Source organism: Ornithorhynchus anatinus, chromosome 2, assembly GCF_004115215.2.
Source record: "Ornithorhynchus anatinus isolate Pmale09 chromosome 2, mOrnAna1.pri.v4, whole genome shotgun sequence".
Taxonomy (NCBI): domain Eukaryota; kingdom Metazoa; phylum Chordata; class Mammalia; order Monotremata; family Ornithorhynchidae; genus Ornithorhynchus; species Ornithorhynchus anatinus.
In genome coordinates this window covers 73,389,106-73,414,344 of record NC_041729.1, presented here as the reverse complement: position 1 = coordinate 73,414,344, position 25,239 = coordinate 73,389,106, and the positions used below count along the sequence as shown (strand labels likewise).

General features: G+C 45.2%; 1 non-coding gene across 1 annotated transcript; it reads left to right on the top strand.

Moving 5' to 3' along the window:
- The first annotated feature begins 24,441 nt into the window (after positions 1-24,441).
- LOC114809593 lies at positions 24,442-24,579 on the top strand. The gene has a single exon (XR_003757369.1). It is a non-coding gene; the product is annotated as a small nucleolar RNA SNORA7 (small nucleolar RNA).
- The last annotated feature ends 660 nt before the right edge of the window (positions 24,580-25,239 follow it).

Sequence of the window (25,239 nt, the reverse complement as noted above, 5' to 3'; positions counted from 1 at the left end):
GTTACCATAACATCTAGCAGTAAAGTTTACTTTGAAATTGCCTTCAACCTGAACAACATTATAAAAGTTCTTTAAAGCTAAGTATAGATTTACCCCATGTTATGGCCACCCACAGTATATGCAACCCAGAGATGAATCATGCACTACTTGCTGGCATATATTAGGAGTTGTAAGTGTCCTTAGATCCAATCCCTGCCAGTAAATACATTCCCTCCCCAATCCCCACCCCTTAGTTGCTATATGCAAAGGCATCGGAGGCTGCTGACCTTCCCAGAATAAGATCCATTTTTCCTCATTTCCCACGCTCTTCTGCATCACCCTGATTTCTTGCTCCCTTTGCTCTCCCCCTGCCACCCAACCCTACAGCACTTATGTATATATCTGTAATTTTATTTATTTGTACTGATGCCTGTCTCCCCCTCTCTAGACTGTGAACTCATTGTCGGTAGGGAATGTCACTGTCTATTGTACTGTACTTTCCCAAATGCTTAGTACAGTGCTCTGAACAGAGTAAGCACTTAATAAATATGATTGAATGAATGGGTAACGAGAGAGGAAAGTGCTTTTTAAGAGAGGGGGAGAGAAGGTTGGAGTGGGCAGAAGGGATGAAATTAGTGGGGTGGGGAAGAGCAGAGGACTGTGGTACGTGTCAGCACCTAGTGTCAGGGACTGGAGTCCCTGGGAACCTGGAGGGTGGAAAGCAGCTACCGCCACCCTCCAGAACCTCTTCAAAAGAGACAGTAAGTGGAAAAAATTATTATTATTATTATGGTATTTGTTAAGCGCTTACTATGTGCCAGGCACCATATTAAGTGGTGGAGTCATTAGCAAATTGGGTTGGACACAGACCTTGTCCTACACAGGGCTCGCAGTTTTAATCCCCATTTTACAGATGAGGTAACTGAGGCACAGAGAAGTGAAGTGACTTGCCCAAGGCCACAAAGCAGACAAGTGGCAGAGTTGGGATTAGAACCCATGACCTTTGCTGACTCCCTGCTGTAGAGGCAAAGAAGTGGGGCCAAAGCCCTGATGTCTGGCTATTGGGAGGGGCCCAGTTGGGATCCGGTTACATGCCCCCTTCCCTTCCCCCAGTCAGTGACAGAGACCATATCCAATTGCCAACTTTCCCAGTGCTTAGTACAGTTCTCTGCACACAGCACTTAATAAATACTATTACTACTACCCCTTAATCAATAATGGTGGCCCAGGACTCACTGATTTAAGGGACTAGGGAGACAGGAAGGGGAGCTAATTAGTTGTATTTATTGAGCACTTATTGTGTGCAGAGCATTGTACTGAGTGCTTGAGAGGATATAATAAAACAACAGACAGACACATACCCTGCCCACGATGAGCAAGGCCAAGCTGAGAGTACAGGGAGAGTCAGGAGAATGTCTAAAAAAAGGGGAGGCAAAGAAGACGAAGGGACGGGGTGGCTTGGAGGGCTTTGATGTGTAATTTGTACTGTCCTAAAGGGCTGGATGGCTGCGTTGGGGCTGCTTCTGGAAAAAAAACACACCTAACTGGGTGTATGTCAATAGGAAAACCTATCCCAGATACAGCCACTTTTGCTAGGAACATAAACCAGCTGAATTGGAAGGTTGTATATAAAAATTATCTTCCCATACTACATTCCCGTTATGCCCAATACAGGCTAAAATACTTTTTAAAAATTATCTCCCAGATCTTGAAATTCACCCATGGTGACCAAAGCAAAGGGTTCCCTGCTTCTTTTGTCCCATTAGCCTTTGAGGTTGCCAGCCGTGGGTCTGCTTAGGAACCCAGCCCTGCAGAAGCCTGAATAATGATAGTATTAATAATAATGGTATTTGTTGAGCTCTTACTATGTGTTAGACACTGTAGCAAGCGGTCTAGGTGGATACAAGCAAATGGTGGTGGACACAGTCCCTGTCCCATGTGGGGCTCACAGTCTCAATCCCCATTTTACAGATGAGGTAACTGAGGCACAGAGAAGCAAAGCGAAGACTCAGGTAGATAGTTTTCTCAAGCCTCAGAGTAGTTCTAGACTGTATGAAGCAATGTCCTGGCACCGGGATAACGTAGATAAAAAGGGTAAACTTATCTTGCATTCATTCAGTCATTTATTCATTCATTTAGTGTAAAGCACAGCACTAAGCTCTTGGGAGAGTACAATGTAACAATAAGCAGACACATTCCCTGGCCACAGCAAGCTTATAGTCCATAGTATTGCATTGTTTCAAGGGAATCTAATTTATTTAAATGCTGGGATTTTCACATCCAGGTTGTAGCACGCTCAGTACATGTTCACTCCAATTCTCACAGAATTTAGGAATTTATGATCCATGCAACCAGACTGCTGGGAGACTTTAACCTCACACTTCGCCTCCACTTTCTCTGCTCTTAAGGAAGAAAAAGGAAAGCTCACAGAGTAGTGATCATGTACTAATTTTCAACAGAAATAATATGACCAGCCTATTCTCAGCCAGTAGTAAAAACCATGGTCCCTTAAATGCCAAGTGAGACACTGGCTTAAGAGAAAGAGACTGGATGCTTCAGTACAGGTACTCCAAAATATGCTTTAAAACAAAAATAAACCTGGGATTAATCCTCTATAGTCACCAGTGCATAGTACTGAACGCTGATTTACTTGAAAATTTTTCACTGGGAAATGAAATCACAAAACAGGCGATTCTCTTTTAAAAACACCACTCTCCCAAGACCATGAGGCCAGCCTGAAGAACTGACATTTTTTGCACTGGCATTTCCGCAGGTCCTCTACTTCAGCCTCAATCTTCAAGCCTTTATTTTCTGAAACAGCAGACTGAACAAATTGGACATAGCCGAATGCTCAAAGCATCTGCTTAATTGACACTAACTATGAAAGTTTTCAAGGCTAGGGCTGTAGTAGGAGCAAAGATGTTCAAGTCTGATGGTGTTAAGAGTGAATTCCCTAAGATTGTCCCTGGAAAAGGAGCATAATAAGGTAGAGCTGACTTTTTACATTTTGGAAAAGCAATATGCACAGCTACAATTCTTTCCATGCTTACAGCTGCAGATGAAGTTAGACCGAAAGAAAAAGAATGAAAAACAACAATGAATAATATAGTATGCTTGAATTGGAGTTTTTCCAACTATCAGAAATAAAATGACGCGAGTCTCATCTGTTTATTCCTTTTATACTGGAGGCAAACTGTTAAACTGGTTAATGGAAGGGAAATATGTTTGACAGGTAATGTTATTCTGTATGTGGAGCCCCATTTATATTTTGGACTTGAAATGTTCCTAGTCCAGAGGCAAGAGAAAATTCAGGTTTGTCATCCTCGTTGTCTTAGTCTTGGACAGAGTTTGACAAACAAAATCACATTTGTCTCCTGGAGCATAAAGAGTTTTAATCACCTTCTTAACTAGGATGATATTTTTCACTGACCTAAATAAGGTACAGATCTGACATTATCTCTCCATAAGCAATCCATCTCATGGAGTTTGAGCAATGAAAATTCTAAAAAGGGCATGTTATCGTCACGCTACATATAAGTCAACAATGCAGGTGACTTTAGTGGGAAAAGTGCCTTCTTTAGTTGGGTTTAAGTTTCTAATTTAAACTGTGGCTGCCCCAAAAGGGATATTGTAAAATGCAATAAAGTAGGAAAGAAAACGTTTCCAGGACTCAACATTTATTCAAGAAACACATGGAATACTGTTAATTTCAGGGTAGAGAGAGAGAAAGGAGTGCAAACAATTTTGAAAGGAAAAATGACCTTGAAAAAAATTCCTTAGTACAGCCTGACCCTCAAACTAAAACATGCTATAATAAAATGAACAGTCGAGATATTGGGCATGGCCAAGAGAAGTCTCCAAGACTGGTGAAATGACCAAAGCTTACCTAGAGCAAAATATCTTCTGCTCCAGAAGCACTTTTTGGGACCTCAAGATACAGAGAGGCATGAGGCTGTCAGAAACCTGCCTTGATTTTTATTTTTTTATGGAAATTCATTCATCCATTCAGTCTTATTTATTCAGTGTTTACTATGTGCAAAGTGCTGTACTAAGCACTTGGGAGGGTAAAATATAACAATAAATAGACACATTTCCTACTCACAACAAGCTTATGTGCCAGGGACTGTACTAAGCACTAGGGTAGATACAAGCTAATCAAATTGGACACAGTCCCTGTCCCACACGAGGCTCAGTCTTAATCCCCATTTTATAGATAAGGTAACTGCGACACAGAGGAAATGAAGTGACTTACCCAAGGTCACACAGCAAACAAGTGACAGAGTTGGGATTAGAAACAGGTCCTTCTGACTCCTTTCATCATTTCACTTTCTTCACCAAGCCACACTGCTTCTTATTGTGAAAAACAAACCAAGTTAAGGAAAATGGATAACAGGTGAGATTCATTCATTCATTCAACAGTATTTATTGAGCGCTTACTATGTGCAGAGCACTGTACTAAGCGCTCGGAATGTGCAATTCGGCAACAGATAGAGACAATCCCTGCCCAATGATGGGCTCACAGTCTAAACAGGGGAGACAGACAGCAAAACAAAACAGAACAAAACAAGACATCATCAAGATAAATAGAATCAAGGAGATATACACCTAATTAAGAAAATAAATAGGGTAATAAATAATATGTATAAATGAGCACAGTGTGGAGGGGAGGGGGGAGGAGCAGAGAGTGGGGGGAAAAGGGAGGGGAAGAAGAGGGAAAGAGGGGTCAGCTGAGGGGGAAGGGAGAGGAGCAGAGGGTGGCGGGGGGGAGGAGCAGAGGGAAAGGGGGGCTTAGTCTAGGAAGACCTCTTGGAGGAGGTGAGCTCAGTAAGGCTTTGAAGAGGGGAAGAGAGTTAGTTTGGCAGATATGTGGAGTGAGGGCATTCCAGGTCAGCGGTAGGACGAGGGCCAGGGGTCGAAGGCAGGACAGGCATGAATGGGGGACAATGAGGAGGTGAGCGGCAGAGGAGCGGAGTGTACGGGGTGGGCAGTAGAAAGAGAGAAGGGACATGAGGTAGGAGGGGACAATGTGATGGAGGGCTTTGAAGCCAAGAGTGAGGAATTTTTGTTTCATGCAAAGGTTGACCAAGGCTACCCAGACTGCCCTAAAAACAAGACCGTCTTCACAACATTAAACATCATTAATGAAGCATGAAGACTGCACTGGCCTTATCACAGACAACAGTCTTCCTGATTTAGATTTCTACTTTCTATCTAACTGTGCATCACTGGACAGTGAAACCGCCTTCATAGAAAAAGTGCATGAAAACATACATTTCTGTGGTGTGAACAAAAATCTTTAGATATGTACAGTGAAGGGTTTTCCAGGTACAACCTGAATATTATCTCAAATGCCTTTAGGATTTTCATAGCCCTGGGCTGTTTGCAAAACAGTTCGCAATAACCTGCATGTCTTTATGCATTTGTCCTTCTAGCTATCAAGCAATCAATGGTACTTATTGAGTGCTTACTTTGTGCAGATTACTGTACTATGCACTTTCCTTCATTCATTCATTCAATCAATCATATTTATTGAGCACTTATTGTGTGCAGAGCATTGTACTAAGCGCTTGGAATGTACAATTCAGCAACAGATAGAGACAATCCCTGCCCAAAAATGGCCTCACAGTCTAAAAGGGGGGAGATAGACAACAAAACAAAACAGGCATCAATACCATCAAGATAAATAGAATCACAGATTCATTCATTCAGTAGTATTTATTGAGCGCTTACTGTGTGCAGAGCACTGTACTAAGTGCTTGGAATGAACAAGTCAGCAACAGATAGAGACAGTCCCTGCCGTTTGACGGGCTTACAGTCTAATCGGGGGAGACGGACAGACAAGAACAATGGCAATAAATAGAGTCAAGGGGAAGAACATCTCGTAAAAACAATGGCAACTAAATAGAATCGAGGCGATGTACATTTCATTAACAAAATAAATAGGGTAATGAAAATATATACAGTTGAGCATACGAGTACAGTGCTGAGGGGATGGGAAGGGAGAGGGGGAGGAGCAGAGGGAAATGGGGGGAAAAGAGGGTTAAGCTGTGGAGAGGTGAAGGGGGGGTGGTAAAGGGAGTAGAGGGAGAAGGGGAGCTCAGTCTGGGAAGGCCTCTTGGAGGAGGTGAGTTTGAAGTAGGGTTTTGAAGAGGGGAAGAGAATCAGTTTGGTGGAGGTGAGGAGGGAGGGCGTTCCAGGACCGTAGGAGGACGTGGCCCAGGGGTCGACGGCGGGATAGGCGAGACCGAGGGACGGTGAGGAGGTGGGCGGCAGAGGAGTGGAGCGTGCGGGGTGGGCGGTAGAAAGAGAGAAGGGAGGAGAGGTAGGAAGGGGCAAGGTGATGGAGAGCCTTGAAGCCTAGAGTGAGGAGTTTTTGTTTGGAGCAGAGGTTGATAGGCAACCACTGGAGGTGTTTAAGAAGGGGAGTGACATGCCCAGAGCGTTTCTGCAGGAAGATGAGCCGGGCAGCGGAGTGAAGAATAGACTGGAGTGGGGCGAGAGAGGAGGAAGGGAGGTCAGAGAGAAGGCTGACACAGTAGTCTAGCCGGGATATAACGAGAGCCCGTAACAGTAAGGTAGCCATTTGGGTGGAGAGGAAAGGGCGGATCTTGGTGATATTGTAAAGGTGAAACCGGCAGGTCTTGGTAACGGATAGGATGTGTGGGGTGAACGAGAGAGACAAGTCAAGGATGACACCGAGATTGTGGGCCTGAGAGACGGGAAGGATGGTCGTGCCATCCACGGTGATAGGGAAGTCTGGGAGAGGACCGGGCTTGGGAGGGAAGATGAGGAGCTCAGTCTTGCTCATGTTGAGTTTTACGTGGCAGGCCAACATCAAGGTGGAGACATCCTGGAGGCAGGAGGAGATGCGAGCCTGAAGGGAAGGGGAGAGGACAGGGGCAGAGATGTAGATCTGCGTGTCATCTGCGTAGCAATGGTAGTCGAAGCTGTGAGAGCGAATGAGTCCACCAAGGGAGTGAGTGTAAATGGAGAACAGAAGAGGGCCAAGAACTGACCCTTGAGGAACTCCAACAGTTAAAGGATGGGAGGGGGAGGAGGCGCCTGCGAAGGAGACCGAGAATGACCGGCCAGAGAGATAAGAGAATCGGGAGAGGACAGAGTCCGTGAAGCCAAGGTGAGATAAGATGTGGAGGAGGAGGGGATGGTCGACAGTGTCCAAGGCAGCAGAGAGGTCAAGGAGGATTAGAATGGAGTAGGAGCCATTGGATTTGGCAAGAAGGAGGTCATGGGTGACCTTAGAGAGAGCAGTCTCGGTAGAGTAGAGGGGACGAAAGCCAGATTGGAGGGGGTCCAGGAGAGAATGGGAGTTAAGGAATTCTAAGACGACTCATTCTAGAATTTTGGAAAGGAAGGGTAGTAGGGAGATAGGGTGATAACTGGAAGGGGAAGTGGGGTCGAGAGAGGGTTTTTTTAGGATGGGGGAGACGTGGCCATGTTTGAAGGCAAAGGGGAAGGAGCCATTGGAGACTGAGTGGTTAAAAATAGAAGTTAAGGAAGGGAGGAGGGCAGGGGCGACGTTTTTTAAAAGGTGAGCGGGAATGGGGTCCGAGGCGCAGGTGGAGGGGGTGGTACTTGAGAGGTGGGAGGAGATCTCTGGGGATACTGGAGGGAAGGATGGAAAAGTAGGGGAGAGGGTTTGTGGGGAGGAGGGGAGAGGGGGAGGGGTGACTTTGGGGAGCTCAGACCTGATTGTGTTGATTTTTGTGATGAAGTATGTGGCCAGATCACTGGAGGTGAGAGATGGGGGAGGGGGAGGAACAGGGGGCCTAAGGAGAGAGTTAAAGGTCCGGAACAATTGGCGGGGGTGATGGGCATGGGTGTCGATGAGGGAGGAGAAGAAGTTTTGCCTGGCGGAGAAGAGGGCAGAGTTAAGGCAGGAAAGGATAAATTTCAAGTGTGTGAGGTCGGCTTGGTGCTTGGAATTTCGCCAGCAGCGCTCAGCAGCTTGAGCATAGGAGCGTAGGAGGCGGACAGAGGAGGTGATCCAGGGCTGTGGGTTAGTGGAGCGAGAGCGGCGGAGGGAAAGGGGGGTGAGAGAGTCGAGATGAGTAGAGAGGGTGGAGTTGAGAGCGCAGACCTGATCATCGAGAGTGGGAAGTGAGGGCAGGGCGGCAAGGTGAGAAGAGATGCTTTTGAAAAGACGGATGGGATTGAGAGAGCGGAGGTCTCTGTGGGGCAGTAGCAAAGATTTGCAGGGGGTGGGAGTGTGAGAGATGAGGCAGGTGAGAAGGTATGGTCAGAGAGAGGGATTTCAGAGTTGGTGAGGGACGAGATAGTGCAGCGGTGGGAGATGATGAGATCGAGGGTGTGACCGAGTCAGTGAGTGGGAGCGGTATGGTGGAGCAAGAGGTCAGCAGAGTCGAGGAGGGATAGCAGGCAGGTGGCAGAGGAGTCATCGGGTACATCCATATGGATGTTGAAGTCTCCGAGGATCAGAGTTGGCAGAGAGAAGGAGAGAAGGAAGGTGAGAAAGGGGTCTAGGTGGTTGAAGAAGTCGGAGGTGAGACCGGGAGGGCGGTAGATGACAGCGACAAGTATCTGGAGGGGGTGGTAGAGGCAAATGATATGGGCTTCGAAGGAGGGGAAGGAGAGGGAGGAGGGATAGTGCAGAAGCGGCAACGGGGTGAGAGGAGGAAGCCGACGCCTCCTCCCTTACCGGTGAATCTGGGGCAATGGGAGAAGGAGAGGCCCCCGCTGAAGAGAGCAGCGGCGGAGACCGTGTCTTCAGGAGTGAGCCACGTTTCTGAAAGGGCGAGGAGGAGGAGAGAGCGGGAAAGAAAAAGGTCATGGACAAAAGGTAGTTTACCTGTAATGGAGCGGGGGTTCCAGAGGCCACACTTGAAAGTAGCTGTGGGTGCAGGCTTGGGGGGAGAACCGGGGGAGGGGAGGGTTTGGATAGGAAGGAGGTGCCGGGGCCCTGGACGGGGAGAGGGGGATGTGGGGTAGCGGTGGGACAGGAGGACTGGGATGGGGCGTGGGTGGGGAAGAGGGAAGGGGAGGGGGTGAGGAGGGGGTTTGGTGTGGGGGAGAGTAGGGGGAGGGGGAAGAGGGCACATCATTAATAAAATAGAGTAATAGATAATATAAACAAATGTACACAAGTGCTATGGGGAGGGGAAGAGGGTAGAGCAGAGGGAGGAAGTAGGAGGAATGAGGAGGGGAGGAGAGGCAGAGGGAAAGGGAAGTCTCAGTCTAGGAAGGCCTCCTGGAGGAGGCGAGCTCTCAGGCCTTTGAAGAGGGGAAAAGAGTTAGTTTGGTGGATATGAGGAGGGAGGGCATTCCTTGAGAGAATACAGTATAATAGAGTTGGTAGAAATGTTCCCTACCCACAAGGAGCTTGCAGTCTAGAGCTAACACAAACACAATGACTGTCTCCAGGACTTCTGATAATGTGTGTTGAGTAGGAAAAGTTTCCCAGCGTTTTTGAAATATACCCTAATACCAGCAACGGGGTCTCTTGTGGCTTTCTCATTCATGTCTGCATTAATCAACCAATCGATCAGGAGTATTTATAGAGTGCTTACTGTGTGAAGAGCACTGTACTAAGTGCTTGGGAGTAAGGTACAACATGTTCCCTGCTCATAAAGAGTTTACAGTCTAGAGGACTGTATCGAATGGTATTGACCCTAATAGCCAAACTTACTTCACTCCATTGGTGCTGGGGAATTGGTCAGAGAGGGCTCCCACAACTCTGAGAAGCAGTGTGACCTAATGGAAAAGCTCTAATCCCGGTTCTTCTACTAGTCTGTTGTGCAACCTTGCTTAAAAGTCGCTTAACTTTTCTGTACCTCAGTTTTCTCACTTGTAAATTGAGGATTAAATACCTGTTCTCCCTCCTACTTGGTCTGTGAGCCCCATAAGGGACAGGGAGGGTGTCCGACCTAATTTACTTGTACTTACCCCAGTGCTTAGAACAGTGTTTGACACTAAGTATGCGCTTAACAAATACCATTAAAAACAAAAAAACTGACCTGATCGACCACGCATTTGGGAATTTGGACTTGGTCCTTGCCACCCATAAAATGAGGGACGGTTACTTCAGTCTGCTTGCTCACCATTCTTCTCAAAGATTATGGGGATGTCGTCAAGATTCAGGGGCATGTTCTCAATGCTCCACGTGTTGGGCATCTCTACATGGAGATAATAATAATAATTAAGGTATTTGTTAAGTGCTTACTATAAGTCATGCACTGTACTAAGCGCTGGGGTCGGTACAAGCAAATTGGGTTGGACACAGTCCCTGTCCCACATGGGGCTCACATTCTCAATCCATATTTTACAGATGAGGTAACTGAGGCACAGAGATGTCAAGTGACTTGCCCAAGTTCACACAGCAGATAAGTGGCAGAGCTGGAATTAGAACCCACGACCTTCTGATTACCACACCCATGCTCTATCCACTACGCCATGTTGGTTTTCAGCAGATGTCATTTGCTGTCAAATACAGGTATCTAACTATTTTTTGTGGCTCTGACTGCAATGGTGACTTTCTAAAAATACTTAACTGAAAGGACGATTGTTCATGATTTTCCATGCTTTGCGAAGTTCATTTTGAAGTTCATTTCGAAGTTTGAAGTTCATTTTGAAGTTCATGCATGTTCGAAAGTTCATTTCTCCTCCCAGGGAGAAGAAACAAAGAATAAATACAAAGTTAAATGTAAGGGGACAATGGCAAATTGAAACCACTGATGTCAATTTCACTACTGGCAGAACTAAATCGTGTATATTAACTGCACACTTGGGTATGAAGCACTGTAAGAAACAGAGCAGAAGTAAAATACCTGATCCCTGCTCTCAAAGAGTTTACAGTCAAATGGGAGCTAAAATCATCTCCTCTAAGTCTTTTTTTAATGGCATTTGTTCATTCATTCATTTGTATTTATTGAGTGATTATTATGTGCACACCTCCTTACTTAGGGCTTGGGAGAGTATAGTACAACAATAAACAGATACAACAATAAACAGACACATTCCCTGGCTACATTGAGCTTACAGTCTAGCAATTAAGTGCTGGGGTAGCTACAAGCTAATAGGCTCCCACGTGGGGCTTTCAGTCTCTAACTCCATTTTACAGATGAGGCAACTGAGGCACAGAGAAGTGAAGGGACTTGCCTATGGTCACACAGCAGATAAGTGGTGGAGCCGAGATCAAAACTCAGTTCCTGTGACTCCCCAGGCCTGTGCTCGTTCCACAAGGCCATGCTGCTTCTCAAAGTGTCTTTAGCCCTTTTCTTACATCTGTATAGACTTCCTCTGACCAAAATAGCATTTCAGCAATTACGGGTGGGGAAAGGAAGACATAACCCAAAATGGTGATTTTCCAGTTCCATGGGAAGCTTTTCAAAATAGAAATTTTTAAATCATATCCTTTGACATTGAGCAACCTCTGCTTCATTCAATCAATAATGCCAGTTCTCGAGGAATTCTGAACTGATGACATCAAGTTCAAAAAGAGGAATTAACCAGTGAATGATCTCTCTTGTCGCCTTTCCTGTTTATTAGGAGCATCTTCTACATTCCCCTCAGTTGGAGTCAGCAAGGACTAACTCTTTATCTGAAGAGGATCAGAAATTACAGCTATTGCCATATGGCAGTGCTACAGGGGATTACCAGTTTCACGCTATCCATCATGACTGCTGCCCGCCTTTTGTCTTGAGAACTTACCACTCTGGCCTGTTTCACTCAAGAGGTCTTTGGGGAATTTTCAGTATTATCTGTGGCAACATGGAGCTGGAAAGACCCCCTCTCCAGGAAGACATCTTAATAATGATGTTATTTATTAAGCATTTACTAAATGCCAGACACTGTACTAAATGCTGGAATGGATACAAGTGGATAGAGTTGGACACAGTTCCTGTCCCTCCTAGGGCTCATATTTTTAATCCCCATTTACAGATGAGGTAACTGAGGGCCAGAGATGTGAAGTGACTTACCCAAAGTCACACAACAGATGTGGCAGAGCTGGGACTAGAACCCAGGTCCTTCTGACTCCCAGGCCCATGCTCTGTCCGCTAAACCACGCTGTGGAAGCCCTGTGTGCTCAGTCTGCCAAAGAACCAAAAGTGATTCAACTTCCATAATTTTTTCTTACAATTATTGTAGACCTCAAGGGAAATATGGTATAAAGCCTATGGACTGTCTGAGTGGGAGATAAATTCACCTTTTTTGATGCATGCTATTAAATACATTTATGTATGGCTACATGGATGCATGCATTCTTGCATCCCAGGGCCTTCCCTCTAGACTGTATGCTCCTCGTGGGCAGGGAACTTTTTTTACCAACTCTGTTAAATTGTACTCTCCCAAGTGCTTGTAAGTGCTCAATAAATACCACTGATGGATCGATTGATTGAAAATACTTAGCCTGTGTTAACTCTTTAGCCCCCTCCAGTTGAGGAAGCTGGGTCACAGAAGAGGTAGGTGGCTTGTCCAGGGTCACCTAAAAGTTGATGATGGGGGCCTGACCTATCAGGAACACTTTTTTCCAGAATTACCTAACATCTTTCCCAAAACCGCTTGTACTGTGTTGTGTTTCATTAGACATGGAACTCCTAAAATGTTGTGCTAATTATAAACTCATTATATGAAAAAAATAATCCCGTCTATACTGCAAGCTTGTTGCAGGCAGGGAATGTATCTACCAACTGTGTTATACTGTGGTACAGTATTTGCCCAAGTGATTAGTGCAGTGCTCTGCACACAGTGTGCGCTTGATAAATACAATTGTTTGATCCACAGGTGGGTTCCTTTCAGTTCTTCATTGCTTCTACTGTTTGCCTCAGGCTTCCAAAATCACTGGGCCTATGGTAATTTAGGTTCAAAGAGGGAATGAGGAGGAAAGTTCAGAGAAGAGGAATGGCATCTCCCCCACCCCAAAGGCACAGCATTATCAAGTACCCCTTGGACCCAAGTCCCACAGCAAATTAGGAGCAGAACTGACCCTCAGGCATGTGGAAGCAGCCTGGCCCAGTGAAAGGAAATGGGTTTAGGAGTCAGGCAATCTGGATTCTAATTCCTGCCCTGCAACTAGTCTGCTGGGTGACCCTGAGCGGGTCATTTAACTTCTCTGTATCTCAGTTTCATCATCTGTAAAATGGGAATTAAATATCTGTTCTACTGCCTCCCTTAGACTGTGAGTCCAGGTGGTAAAGGGACTACATCTGACCTGATTATTTTGCATCTATCCCAGCATTTAAATCAGTGCTTGGCCCATAGTAAGTGCTATCATTGTCCCTTTGCACTGAAATTGTGAACTGCTTCTATCCTGGAGGATAGTTTTGCCATCTTGAGCACTAATAAAGATGCATTCTAAATTCATTCATTCAATAGTATTTATTGAGCGCTATGTGCAGAGCACTGTACTAAATGCTTGGAATGTACAAATCAGCAACAGATAGACAGTCCCTGTCCTTTGACGGGCTTACAGTCTAATTCTAAATGACTGGGGCTGAAATATGAAACGGTGGTGGGGTGGATTGGGAGCAGGAGGGAGGAAGAGAAGGAAGGAGTTAGGACCAAGTTCTTTTTAATCCAAGTGGTTAAACAAAACCCAACAAAAAGCCTGCTGGAAAGACCTGGACATTCACCAGCCCACTACTGAGAGCTCAGTGAGATAGGGAGGACAAAGATCTAGTCAAACCCGCATTCTAGTAGGTGACCCCACCTCTGACTGAAGTTGATTCCTGGGGGAAACAGTGTAGCCTAGTGGAAAGAGCCTGGGAGTCAGAGGACCTTGTTTCTAGCCCTGGTTCTACCACTTGCCTGCTGTGTGACCTTGGGCAACTTATCTGTGCCTCAGCTTCCTCTTCTGTAAATGGGGATTCAATACCTGTTCTTCCTCCTATTTAAACTGTAAGCTCCATGTGGGATAAAAACTGTGTCCAACCTGATTAATTTGTACCTAGCCTAGCACTTAGAACAGTGCTTGACACAGTAAGCACTTAACGGATACCATAAAATAAAATTCTTGAACTTGAACAGGAGCGTAACTGAACCATCACATCTATATCTGCCTGACTTCAACCCCTGGTTCCGTAACCTCCAAGCAGCACAGAGCGATGGTAACACTATTCTCTTTTTAAAGGCAGATGGCTTTGGAAAAATCCTCTTCCTGTCATGGTTTCAGGTGGGACATTTTACAGGCTCCCTTTAAACGCTTCTCCAACCACTTCTCACCTCAAGATGAAGGAACAATTTTTAAAATGAGCTATGGTTTTAAATGTAGTGACAGATACCGAGGGCTGAAGCTTCCTCTGAACCAAACCCGGCAGCTGAATTGGAAGAGTGCTTATTATAAAGGAGGGTACGGGAGAACAAAATTTGCAAGCAATCACACAAATGCTCAGTAAAATCGAGGCAAACACTAAACGCGGCCCAGTTTTCCTGAGAACATAATGTGCTCTAGAAAAGATTTACAGAACATAGTTTAATTTATCTAATTTGTGTCTTTGATACAAGCTTAAACATTATTTCTTGCATCTTATTTCATCACTAAATTAATTTTAGCCGGGTGCCATCACACATTCATTATCCAGCATGAAAAACCTCTGAGATGCGTTGTTTGCCTAAGGTTGTCTGTTGGGAGGCAGCTTGGTTTTTTATAACAGTTAGGGCAGGCAGGTTAATTCCACCCCTTCCTGGAGCAAGCTAAGATGCTCTAATACGTGCTCAGGCTTTAAATGCTGAAATTTAAAATTGGCCTTTCAAATTCAGAATTTAGATAGAGAATTTTCTATGCCAAGGGCCATTCCGACTAAGGCTACTGTATGACTTTAATGTCTGTCCCTTCAAACCTCAGAAATTACCACCTCATGATAGCATCATAGATAACCTGCTACTTTTATATGTGAACCCATGACACAAGGCTACTCCAGAGGACTAGGATTGGAGAGAATTATCTTGGCATCATTACTAAAATCAATGTGTGCTTTGGCACTGCAGCAGGCAGAAGGGAAGTGGAAGATTACTGAAATGGCAGATATTTCAGCATGTACACTTTTCCTGGCAAGAGGCACTAACAGCGTGCGTGCACGTGTGTGTGTGTGTGTGTGTGTGTGTGTGTGTCCCTACTGCCTCAGAAAACATTTGTAAAATTGAAACCATTTGGCAACTTCTTGTGCATATTTTCTGAACACGAGCTGCTTCAAATCAGACAGATTAATGAGGCAGAGCAGGTTCTGATGTTTTATTCCTTGGGTTCGACACTTTTCTTTTCCCTTGAGCCTCTTTCTTGAGCTTCCTCTGGGTTTTTCCCTTTGAGTTTCCTTTTCTGTGTTGTCCGCATTTGTCTTTTATTTCCTTCCTCCACATCAACCCTTCAATGCCATTCTCTATATTTTCTCCATCATCTCTTTGTTCCTCTGCTCTCTTCCCCAGGGGAGAGGCAAACAGGGCCTCTTGGCTTGGGAGGCACCAGGGTCTCAGTGTGGTTGAAAGAATCCCCAAGTCCCTTGCCATGGAAATTAAAGCTTGATGCCAATTCTGCCAGGCTGCAATAGGTGAGGCAAGGACCCTGATGCTTCCTAGGAATTGCTCGGCATCTCAAAGCCACCAAAATGTCAAGTTGATGTGTTTTATGGCATTTGTCAAGCACTTACTATGTGTCAGGTACTGTGCTATGCATTAGGGTAGATACAAGTTAATAATAGGGTTGGACACAGTCCCTATCCCACATGTGGCTCAAGGTCTTAATTCCCATTTTACACATGAAGAAATGGGGGCACAGATAAGTGAAATGACTTGCCCAAAGTCAGGTCCTTCTGATGACCAGGTCCAAGCTCTATCCTTTAGGCCAACTACTTCTCACCCTGTCATGTTTACCACACTCAACAATCTACCACAGCCCCATAGCAGAGTCCTTATTCATTCATTCAATCATATTTATTGAGCACTTACTGTGTGCAGGACAGTGAACTAAGCGCTTGGAAGTACAATTCGGCAACAAATAGAGACAATCCCTACCCAACAATGGGCTCACAGTTTAGAAGGGGGAGACAAAACAAAATTAAGTAGACAGGCTTATAAATGGATGTAGCTGCTCCCCCTTTTTTATGCTAGTTGTTAAACGCTTACTACGTGTCAGACACTATGATAAGCACTGGGGTAGATACAAGCTAATCAGTTTGGAAACAGTCCCTGTCCCACATAGGGATCATGGTCTTAATCCCCATTTTACAGATGATGGAACGGAGGCACAAAGAAATGAAGTGACGCCCAAGGTCACACCTCAGGCAGTGGCAGAGCAGGGATTATAACCCAAGTCTTTCTGACTCCCACACCTGTGCTCTATCTGCTAGGCCACGCCACTTCTCACACTCAAACTCACTACACTCAACCATGTACTACAGCATCACAGCAGGAGTCCTTGTAAATTTGTGTAGCTTTAACTTCTCCTCTGCCGCCAAGGAGTCAGACTTCAGGAAACCCTCTGCTGCACGGGGAAGGGATTTTTCATCTGAGTTCACTTGGCTGGCCTGACATTCGTTTTGGAGATGTGAAATGTTCAATGGGTCTTGAGGTGTGAAACTTACAACTCTGTGACTTCCTCACTTGCCCGATAAAGCGGTTAAAGTGATTTGTTATTGGTTATATTCTCCCCACCCTCCACTCCGCAGTACTTATGTACATATCAGAAGCAGCATGGCCTAGTGGAGAAAGCACGGACCTGGGAGTCAGAAGGTCATGGGTTCTAATGCCGGGTCTGCCACTTGTCTGCTGTGTGATCTTGGGTAAGTCACATAACTTGTCTGTCCCTCAGTTCCCTCATCTGTGAAAGGGGGATTAAGACTGTGAGCCCCATGTGGGTTAGGGACTGAGTCCAACCCAATTATCTGTATCTACCCCAGTGCTTACAACATTGCCTGGCACATAGTAAGTGATTAACAAATACCTTTATTATTATTATTACAGGAAAGCAGTACAGCCTAGTGGAAGGAGCATGGGCTTGGAACTCAGAGGACCTGAGTTCTAACCCCAGCTCTGCCTTCAGGGTGACCTTTGACAAGTCACTTAACTTCTGTGGCCCTCAGTTTCCTCAACTGTAAAATAGGAGAACTCATTCGCTCCCACGACTTCAACTATCATCTCTACGCAGATGACACCCAAATCTATATTTCCTCCCCGTTCTCTCCCCCTCCCTCCAGCCTTGTATTTCCTCTTGCCTTCAGGATATCTCCACTTGGATGGCTGCCCACCACCTAAAACTCAACATGTCCAAGACTGAGCTCCTTATCTTCCCTCCCAAACCCTGTCCCCTCCATGACTTTCACATCACTGTGGATGGCACTACCATCCTTCTGGTCTCACAAGCCCACAACCTTGGGGTCATCCTTGACTCCGCTTTCTCATTCACCCCACACATCCAATCCATCAACTAAACCTGCCAGACTCACCTTCACAACATCGCCAAGATCCGCCCTTTCCTCTCCATCCAAACTGTTACCTTGCTGGTACAATCTCTCATCGTATCTCGACAGGATTACTGCATCAGCCTCCTTTCTGATCTCCCATCCTCCTGTCTCTCACCACTTCAGTCTATACTTCACTCTGCTGCCCGGATTATCTTTCTACAGAAACGCTCTGGACATATCACTCTCCTCCTCAAAAATCTCCAGTGGTTGCCTATCAACCTTCTCATGAGGCAAAAACTCCTCCTCTTGGCTTCAAAGCTCTCCATCACCTTGCCCCCTCCTCCTTCACCTCCCTTCTCTCCTGCTACAGTCCAGCCCGCACACTCTGCTCCCCTGCCGCTAACCTCCTCATTGCGCCTCATTCTTGCCTATCCCCCTATTGACCCCTGGCCCACGTCCTACCTCTGGCCTGGAATGCCCTCTCTCCTCACATCTGCCAAACTAGCTCTCTTCCCCTCTTCAAAGTCCTACTGAGAGCTCACCTCCTCCAGGAGGCCTTCCCAGACTGAACCCTCCCTTTCCCTCTGCTCTACTCCCGTCCCTGCCCCACAGCACTTGTGTATATTTGTACATATTTATTACTCTATTTTATTAATGTGTAAATATCTATAATTCTATTTATTTTTGATGCTATTGATGCCTGTCTACTTGTTTTGTTCTGCTGTCTGTCTCCCCTTTCTAGACTGTGAGTCTGTCACTGGGTAGGGATTGTCTCTATCTGTTGCCGAATTTTTCTTTCCAAGAGCTTAGTACAGTACTCTGCACACAATAAGCGCTCAATAAATATGAATGAATGAATGAATACCTCTTCTCCCTTCTACTTAAATTGTGAGCCCCACTGGGTCAAGGACTGAGTCCAACCTGATTAACATGACATGGTGTAATGGATAGAGCTCAGGCCTGAGAGTCATAAGGTCACAGGTTCTAATCCCAGCTCCACCACTTTTCTGCTGTGTGACCTTGGGCTTCACTTCACTTCTCTGTGCCTCAGTTCCCTCATCTGTAAAATGGGGATTGAGACTATGAGCCCCTTGTGGGACGGGGACTGTGTCCAACCCTATTTACTTGCATCCACCCCAGCACTTAGTACAGTCCCTGGCACAAAGAAAGCACTTAATTATCCCAGAATTAGAACAGTATTTGGATACATAGTAGGTGCTTAACAAATCCCATAATAAATAAATAAAATCCTTAATTCATTGTAATGTCTGCCTCTGTCTTTAGGAAGTAAACTCCTCAAGGGCAGAGAACGTGTTTACCGACACTTTATATTGTACTCCCCCAAACGCTCAGTACAGTGCTCAATAAAAACCATTGATTGATTGATTTGTTCGGGGTGATGCAGGCCATCTGGGACAGCTCCTATCTTTGGCTTCCAGCAATTCACAAATGACTTATAGAATCCAAACTTCCAGCTGCTTATCTTCTGCTTTCCCACCAATTAAATGCTAAATAAAACTACTCATTTTTCCTGTGAATAAGGGGCATAGAATTCTGGGCCTTCTTCTCATAGTGCTCTGCTCCCTACTACCATTTGGATGAGGCAGAATTACCAGTGACTGTTGATTTTTCTCACTGCTATCCAGCCCTCAGCCACATTATTTTTTCATCCATTTAGTCCATTTCATCCTCCAAAGAGGTTAAGTTCTTCCCTTATCTGGGTCCTTTATTATTTTTCCCCTCAGCCCTCTCCACTCCAACTCAACCAGCATATTTTTCGTTCCTTTCCCAACCTATTACCCTCCTTGCTTATTCTCAAACTAAGAGCAGAGTGAATGTTTCACTCCTTCCAGGATGCTTTCATATCTTCTAATAGGAAACCCTCTATGAATTCTCAAAGGATACTTGTCCCTGTACCTTACCAAGCCTAGCAAATTGCTACGTCCATTATACTCTGGAAAGTTATGTGGCCTAGTGGAAAGAGCACAGGTCTTAGAGTCAGAGGATCTGATTTCTAATCCCAGGTCTGCCATTTGCCTGTCATGTGACCTCAGGCGGGTCACTTAACTTCTCTGGGCCTCATTTTCCTCATTTACAAAATGGGGATTCAATGTCTGCTCTCCCTCCTACTTAGGCCATGAACCCCATGTGGGACAGAGATGGTGCCAGACCTGATTATCCTGCATCTTCCCCAGCACTTAGTTAAGTGCTTAGGTCATATTAAGCACTTTACAAATACCACACTTATTATCATTACTTGAGACTCAGGTACTTGGGCTGGTTGGACTTTCTATGGTTATGCCTCTCTCTTTCCTGAAAGAGCTGGGTTTTTGAGTTGGAAGGAGGGAGAATGGGTAGGGCAAGAACAAGCCCAGGACTGTAGAAAATTTGGCTGCTGTGGAAGGAAGTTCCAGGACTCAGCAACACAAGGCACTGTGGTTTAGGGTGGATGTTGGAGCAACTCTTTTAAGGCTTGGATGAGGTGATCCCAAGACAGACTTGGGATGACAGACAGGATGAGGTGATCAGACAGACAGACTCCCCCGATTAGACTGTAAGCCCGTCAAACGGCAGGGACTGTCTCTATCTGTTGCCGACTTGTTCATCCCAAGCGCTTAGTACAGTGCTCTGCACATAGTAAGCGCTCAATAAATACTATTGAATGAATGAATGAACAGAGGGCTTGAGTCAAGAGTCGATCGTGGAAAGTAGTGAAAAGGAGTCTTAATTTGCAGGGAGGGCAGTTTAGAGTATATATTGTTCTAACAAAAAACACCTATGTTTCAAACCAGATCTTAATCTAAAGCTATTATATAAAGCTACCTTAGAGGTTTTCAAAAGATATAGGGTGAAGGCTTGGTGTCAGTAATTGAGGGCGGGGGGGGGGGGGGGGGGGGCGGAGGCCGGGGGGGGGGCACTTGGTTCTATTTGAGATAATAGCATTTATTGTATTTCCAATCGAGCATGGCCAGGGAAGCGGGGAGGAAATTCCCAGTTCAAGGGAGCCTGTAATGTGCCTGCAATCAATCCCCCTACTTCTCTTTCAGATGCCTACAAAATGACCATCATTTTGTCCTCATCATAGTTTTTCATTTTCCCTAAGAAACCAACAGCAGCTGATTATTGTGGGAAGAGAATGTGTCTGTTTATCATTACAGTGTACTCTCCCAAGCGCTTAGCACAGTGCTCTGTAAGCGCTCAATAAACGCGACTGAATGAACTCCCCACACTTTAAAGAATAAAAAATAACGTTGAGGAAGACATTGCAATTCAGTATCTGAGCAGCAGAGGTCTGCCTAAGTATAAGAAACAAGGGAGAGGACGGCCACTCTAGCAAGTGTTTCATCATTTCTTGTTTCTCTTTCCCTTGCAGAAGATGGTGGGACCCTCAGATTTTAGCCTGCAATTTTAACAGACAACTGGGTGTCTCAGCTAAAGCACAGGGCAGTAGGGACTCCCAGCCTACCCCCCAACCTACCTACTGCAAAGGACTATTTCCAAAGCAATGGGGAAAGGTGTGAACAGGTAATAATAATAATATTCATGGTATTTGTTAAGCGCTTACTGTGTGTCAGACATTGTACTAAATGCTGGTGTGGATATAAGCAAATAGGGACACAATTCCTGTCCCACGTGGAGCTCAGAGTCTTAATCCCCATTTTACAGATGAGGTAACTGTAGCCAAGAGAAGTGAAGTGACTTGCCCAAGGTCACAGAGCAGACAAGTGGCAGAGCCAAGATTAGAACCCAGGTCCATCTGACTCCCAGGCCGGGCTGTATCCACTAGACCCCACTGCTGAACAGGAACAGGATCCATACCTGTCTATTTTAGAAGGCAGAAACATGCTCAGCTACTCGCAGCTACAGGCAGAGTGGGAGGGTCCATTCAATAGGCTCAGATGCAGTGTCTCTTGGAGATGGACAGTGAGCCACGATAGCCATAATAAAGCGATTCCCAAATAAGAATTGTGCCCGCACAGCTGGTGAAGGCCACAGATAAGGTGGTCACTGATAACACCAGCCAATACTGGACAAACAGGTGCATGTGTTGTCAAATGCTACAAAGGGCATAGAGCATAATATGATGACTCCATGAGTCCTTTTCTTATGGTATTTGTTAAGCGCTTACTTTGTGTCAAACACTGTTCTAAGCACTGGGGTGGGTACAAGCTAATTAGGTTGGTCACAGTCCCTGTCCCATATGAGACTGTGTTAATTCCCATTTTACAGGTGAGGTAACTGAGTCTCAGAGAAGTGAAGTGACTTGTCCAAGGTCATATAGCAGGTATGTGGCCTGGCCAGAATTAGAACCCAGGTCCTTCTGACTTCCAAATCTGTATTCAATCCACTAGGCCTTGCTGCTTCCCACCTGGTCTCACAGAGGAGTTACCTGGCACACAGAAGGCCCTAGAACAGTCTCCCCACATCCTGTTTCTGGGGAAGGGCACTGAAGGGAAGGGGATTCCCCCATCAATCGCTCCTGGTGTGTGTTTTTATGGTATTTGTTAAGTGCTTACTATCTGCCACTGTACTGTGGTAGATGCAACCTAATCAGTATGGACACGGTCCATGACCCACATGGGGTTCACAGTCTTAATCCCCATTTTACACATGAGGTAACTGAGACACCAAGAAGTTAAGTGACTTACCCAAGGTCATACAGCAGAAAAGTGGGTGGAGGTCCTTCTGACTCCCAGGCCCGTGCTCTATCCACAGGGCCCTCAAGTAAATACAACTGGGAGATATTGCCTTAAACTAATGTGGAGGGTGGTGGGCTAGAGCCTTGGATCATTTAGAAGGTTTGCAATTTTTAAAATACATTGAAAGGAGAGATTTTGCTTGGCTGAGCCATCCTCCCAAAGCAAAGAACAAGGAAATTGACTGCAGTTACCTGGGACAAGTTTAACATGTTGGTACATGGATTTCTCTGAGCCTTCCCAGGTTCCAACTTGAGAACAACAATAACAGTGCCGATCTCAAGATTGCATCATTCCTTTGTTTCATAGCAGGAAGATTCAGGTATTGTCCCACTAGACATCCTTTTGGTTCAGTGACTAATTATCAACTGACTTACTGAAAAGTTTGCTCAGGGGATTAACTAGAATTTTTTAAAAAATCCTTAAAATAAGTTAAATATGTGGATCCAAACATCTATTTCTACATGACCTAAGAGAACACCTTTTTCCCCTTCAATTGTCTTCTATTCATCCTTTAAAAGAATGGTTTCAAGCCTGTGTCATAAAAGAATAACACTAAGATTCTTTTTACCTCATTTAAAAGTTCCTAAATCCAGTCTTGTTTTCATGGAGAGAAATATTGGAGAGAATAATCTCCTCTGCATTTTGTAACCACTTTTCTAACTTTAGCCCGATGGGGCTTTTGAAACGTAGATCTTTTAAATACTGTGTGTCTCCTGACGAAGAGCTATCATCCCCATTTTCATTGTTCAATTATCAGCTGCATAATGAAACACTAACCCTTATCGTATGACACTCAAAACATAAATTAATTCTTGATGCAAGTGAATCACACTGCCTAGACTTAAACTGGTTTACACTAAATTAAATGCGTGCTCACTCTTTTCAGAGGGATTATATAACCTCATTCATTAAAAAAAAGAAAACCTGGTCCTCTTTTTCTTGGTCCTTAATGGTTAAAGGTTAATGGTTAGGTAACCATATTCTCCCAATCACTCAATCAGTAGTATTTACTGAGTGCCTACTGAGGGCATAGAACTGTACTAAGCACTCAAAGGAGTGCAAGAGAATTACTAAAACTGTAGCTAGTAAGGCTCTAGACTGTAAACTCCCTGTGGATAGGGAACATGTCTACCAATTCTCATATTGTACACACACTCTATTATATACCAGTTCTGTTGTATTCTCCCAAGTGCTTAGTACAGTGCTCTGCACACAGCAAGCACTCAATGTGATTGCTTGGCCATGAACCCTGCCCTAAAGGAGTTTCCAATCTAACTTCCCACAAATTTCACCTTCTTAAACAATTCAAGTAGCTTCTCTTCTTATAAAAATGTCCCAGTTTCTAGTATTCCCCAGCCCACTGCTAATTTCTCCAGAATCCTCCAGTACTTGGCATCCGAGAATCACATTCTCAGGGCAATCTACCTACCTACATCTATCCAAAAAAAAAGAAAAGAGTATTTTCATTCTTTCAAAATTCCATGTTTCTTTCTCTATATAGTCATCTTCCAGGCTAACCACACGGAGCCTTATTCTCCCAAGCCAGCTCCTGAATGTACCTCTGCATAGTCTTTAGAAGGGAAAATAGCATCTCTTCAGCCCCTCCATAACCTTACTTCTTCTTTCAGCAGAACTCTACAGCAGGGGGTACCACCCAGTCCTCCTACCCTCCAAAATCACTCTATTTTTTTTTGAATGGCATGTGTTAAGCTCTTACTATATGCCAGGTAGTGTTCTAAACACTGTGGTAGATACAGAGTAGTCAGGTTGGACACAGTTCATATCCCATAAGGAGCTCATATCTTAAACCCCATTTTACAGATGAGGTAATAGAGGCACAGAAAAGTGAAGTGTCTTGCCCGAGGTCACACAGCAGAGAAGTGGTGGAGCTGGGATTAGAACCCAGGTCATTCATTCGTTCATTCATTCAATTGTACTTATTGAGTACTTAATGTGTTCCGAGCACTGTACTAAGCACTTGGGAAAGCGTAATACAATAATAAACAGACACATTCCTCCCAGGCCTCTGCTCTATCTACTAGGCCATGCTGTTTCTAGCCCTCTTGCAGACATGATAGGCGGTGGAAAGAAACAGAAAGGGGCCTGGCTGGTAGATAGCTGGGAGTGCTCCTCTTCTCTTCCCTCTAGAACAGTGCTCTGTGCTGTCCCAGCGCATCTGCTCAAAGACCCCACATGGCAACTTCCATTGAGCACTGAGAGGAGGCTTTCAGTCAGTCAACCAATCACTTGTATGTACTGAGTGCTTATCATGTGCAGAGCACTTGGGAGAGGACAATACAATGGAATTAGCAAACACATTCCCTGCTCATATGAGTTTACAGTCTAGCGGGGGATACAGATAATAATATAAAGTACAGATATTTACATAAGTTCCCCTCTCAGGATCACACCTGGAGAGTTTCCGGTACTCTACCAGTCTTGGCTATGGGAGGGAGAGTCAAACAGAGACCTACCCATTCCATTCCCAGCTTGGTCAGTGGCTAGCGTGTGGAAGGCAATCTGCTACAAGTCAAAACTCACCTGGGTTGGGCAGCAGCAGTATGGGAAAGAGTCGAGGGCGGAGACTCAGGTTTACTGCACGGAAGGAGGCAATGGTAAACTGCTTCAGTATTTTTACCATGAAAACTGTATGGATATACTACCAGAACGATTGCAGGTGGAGGTGGGCCATTCTGGGAGAGAGGTATCCTTGGAGTCTCTATGGATTGGAGGTGACTTGACTGTTTAAGACAAGACAATGTACATAAGTGATATAGGAAGGGTGAATTCTCGCCATTCTCCCCACACTCTAAATCCAGCTTCCATCAGCCCCTGCACTCTCCCCTGAAGACCTCACCGCTCAGCCTCTTACCTCCCCACCAGGACTCCAGCCTTCCCTCAATCTCTGCCCATCTCCCCTTACTCCCAGGTAGAAGCAGTATTACCTAATGGAAAGAACATGGGCCTGGGAGTCAGAGGACCTGGGTTCTAATCCCAGTCCACCACTTTATTTCAGTGTGATCTTGGGTAAGTCACTAAACTTCTCTATGCCTCAGTTTCCTCATCTGTAAAATGACAATTAAGACTGTGAGCCTCATAGGGACATAGGCTTTGTTCAACCTGATTAACATGTATCTACCCCAGAGCTTAGTATAGTGCCTGGCACATGGTAAGGGTTTAAGAAACACTTC